This window comes from Dromiciops gliroides, chromosome 3, assembly GCF_019393635.1.
Source record: "Dromiciops gliroides isolate mDroGli1 chromosome 3, mDroGli1.pri, whole genome shotgun sequence".
Taxonomy (NCBI): domain Eukaryota; kingdom Metazoa; phylum Chordata; class Mammalia; order Microbiotheria; family Microbiotheriidae; genus Dromiciops; species Dromiciops gliroides.
The window spans coordinates 150,905,152-150,908,684 of record NC_057863.1 but is presented as its reverse complement, the minus strand read 5'-3'; the positions used below and the strand labels follow the sequence as shown (position 1 = coordinate 150,908,684).

General features: G+C 38.8%; 1 pseudogene; it reads right to left on the bottom strand.

Annotated features, from left to right (window-relative positions):
- Positions 1-331: 331 nt before the first annotated feature.
- Positions 332-838, bottom strand: LOC122750059 (annotated as a pseudogene).
- Positions 839-3,533: the final 2,695 nt, after the last annotated feature.

Here is a 3,533-nt window from a genome sequence, read left to right as displayed (position 1 = left end):
GTTAAAATTTTTATGTCGAGCGATGGGGAAATTTGATATATAATTGATGTGGGGGCAATTTTTTGTCAAGTTAGTAGAATTATTCCGGATAACAATGGGATTCCTTGTGTCACTTGGGGTACTCAGAAGTGGAAGGGTACAAGACCCGGCTTTATGGCTAGGGCTAGGGTTATAATAATGGAGGCTCATTGATTAGAAATTTGAAATAGGTTTCATTGATTTGTTATCCAAGCGTTGTAGATAATGGCAAATATGATTATTATTGAGGCGGTTGCTTGTGTGAGAAAATACTTGATAGCGGATTCTGAGGCTCGTATATGGTTAGGATATGTTATTCCATCTCTGTGGCATCCTCCTCACTTACACTTTCGGAAAGCTGATCCTCCTGCTGTTCTTCTAAGGAACAGCTCATGACCGACTTCTTGATAGACTCCCGTTCCTCTCTATCAGGTCAGTTCTGCAATAAGATCAGAAGCTGAAGCCTGTTGTACTGAATCAAGAACTTCTGACAGGTTCTGATGGTCCCTCCCATGTGTAGTGTGTTGAAGAAGCAGGGATAGCGCTGTCCCTTGTTCTCTAAATAAGTAATAAAGGGCAGTGCAGACCACAGGAGGTGGTAGAATTCTTTCCGACATCGAAGTAGCACTACACCGGTGTAGGCATTGAAGTATTTCACTGTGAAGGCGAGGGCGCAGGCGGCCGCGCCGAAGGTCCGGTGCGCCCAGGCGATGGCGTCCCGCACGAGGCAGAACAGGATCGGCTCCTCCAGACAGGCCCAGCAGCGGGGGTCCTCCGACGCCAGCTAGCACAGCAGGTACCGGTGTTTGAACCGAACCATCTCCACAGTAACGCTGAAATCCGGACCAGATATCCGGGATCTCCGGCCGGATGGTCAAGCATTCTTGATTAAAAGACCGGAGATGAATAGAAAACATGACTTTCAAATACAGGTCTGTATTTCAAAGAGATTTTTTGTAGGAAAAGTTCCTATATATGCAAAAATATTTATAGCACCCTTTTTTTTTTTTTTGCAGTGGCAAATGGAGGAGATTCCCATCAGTTGGGAAATGACTGAACAAGTTGTGATATATGATTGTGATGGTATACTGTCATTCTATAGGAAATGACAAGCAGGATTCTTTCAAAAAACCTGGAAAGACTTGCATTAACTAATGCAAAATGAAATGAGCAGAACCAGGAGGACAGGGTACAATTAACAGCTATATTGCACAATGATGAACCGTTAGCTATTTTCAGCAATAAAATAATAAAATACAATTCTGAAGGACTTATGAAAAAAAATGTTCTCTAACTCCAGAGAAACAACTGATGGAGTCTGAATGCCAATCAAAGAAAACTTTTTTTTAAACTTTCTTTTTAATTTTTTTTCTGTTCTGTGTTTTCTTTCTCAAAATGACCAATATGGAAATGTTTTACATGACTGTACATGTATAACCTACATCAAATTGTTTGCCTTTGGGGCAGCTAGGTGGCACAGTGGATAGAGCACCGACCCTGGATTCAGGAGATCCTGAGTTCAAATTTGGCCTCAGACACTTAACACTTACTAGCTGTGTGACCCTGGGCAAGTCACTTAATCCCAATTGCCTCACCCCCACCCCCCCAAAATTATTTCCCTTCTCAATGAGGCAGCAAGGGAAGGATGGGGAGAGAGAATTTTGAACTAAAAATTAAAAAAAAAATCTTAACTTGGCATTCAATTCCAGTACAGTTTTCTTTTAGCCAACTTGTCTTTCTCTTCCATCACTCTCCTATTAAAAACACTTTACTATAGCCAGACTAACTTTGCTCAGTCAGTCAACAAGTATATATTAAGTGGTTATTATATGTCAGGCATTGTGCTAAGCACTGGGAATACAGATACAAGTTAAAATAAATATGATCCCTGTCTCAAAAAGGTTAATTCTAATGGGGGGGCCATGGTAAGACAGAGGAAAGCAGGAAAGAGGTGGGGAGACTTGGAGCAATTGTGAGAAATTCAGGAGGAGAATCAGGAGCGTAGGCTGTTGAGGGATAAAGACATGGATGACCTGGGCATCCTTCTTAAAACAGAAGTTCTTATAGGAACCAGCCAATCAGAGGTAGGGACTTCAGGGATGGAAGACACTTCTACTATGTGAATTCCAGGACTGAAGTGAGCTAGCATGGTAGAGAAATTTCTGGGGCATTGTAAAGTAAGTGTAGTAGGAAAGTCAAAGTGCAGCCTGGAGAGGAAAAAAACAACATTATTTATGGTCACTCAGTGTTCCAACACACCTTGAGTTTTTCCTTACTCTGTTTTTCTTATCACTTTGGCTATTTGCCTAGAATGCTTATTTCCTCTTTTTTTTTTCTTACCTGAATTCTATCCATACTTCAGGGACTAGTTCCATTTCCTGATCCTCTTTATGTTCCTTTTTGATGGGAGAACATTTTATTTTTTATATTTAGTAATTTATTTTCCCCAATTAAACATAAAAACAATTTTAACATTTATATTTAAAACTTTGAGTTCCAAATTATCCCCCTTCCTCCCTCCCCTCCACTCATTGAAAAGGCAAGCAATTCTATATAGGTTATACATGTGTAGTGATGCAACACATTCCCATATTAGACATGAATTGTAAAAAAAAAAAAACTCAAGAAAAATAAGGTTTAAAAAAGTATGCTTCAATCTATATTCAGACACCATCAGTACTTTCTCTGGGGATGGAAAGCATTTTTGATCAAAAGTCCTTCAGAATTCTCTTGGATCATTGTATAACTGAGAATAGCTAAGTCATTCACAGCTGGTCAACTTACAATATTGCTGTTACTTTGTACACAGTACATTTCACTTTTAATCAGCTCATGTAAGTCTTTCCAGGTTTTTCTGAGAGCATCCTGCTTATCATTTCTTATAGCACAATAGTATTCCTTTATAATCACATATCACGATTTGTTCAGTCATTCCCCAATTTCTGAGTGTCCCTTCAATTTTCAAGTCTTTGCCACCAGAAAAGAATTGTTATAAATATATTTGTATATAGAGATCCTTTTCCTTTTTTTAAATCTTTTTTTGGCTGCAGACCTAGTAGTGGTATTTCTAGGTCAAAGAGGATGTGCTCAGGTTTATTGCCCCCTGATTTTCTTTAGAGCTTTAGAAAACTAATCTCCTTCCTCTAAATTTAGAGCATTCATTTAAAAAAAATTCACAATTACATATCTATTACATTGAAGTAGTTCTTTTGATCATAATGAACTGTAAAGTACTCAGAAGTTGCCCAGTCTAACATTAATTTTATAGATGACAAGATTAAGTCCAGAGAAGTAGAGGGACTTGCCTCTGATAACATGAGTAGTATGATGCAGAGCTAGGATTTGAACCCAAATTCTGACTCCAAACCCACTTGTTTTCCCCACTGAACTACCTGTATTGTTTACTTTTGTTTTATTTATTTATTTATTTTGTTTTTGTTTGCGGGGCAATGAGAGTTAAGTGACTTGACCAAAGTCACCGCAGCTAGTAAGCATCAAGTGTCTGAGGCCAGATT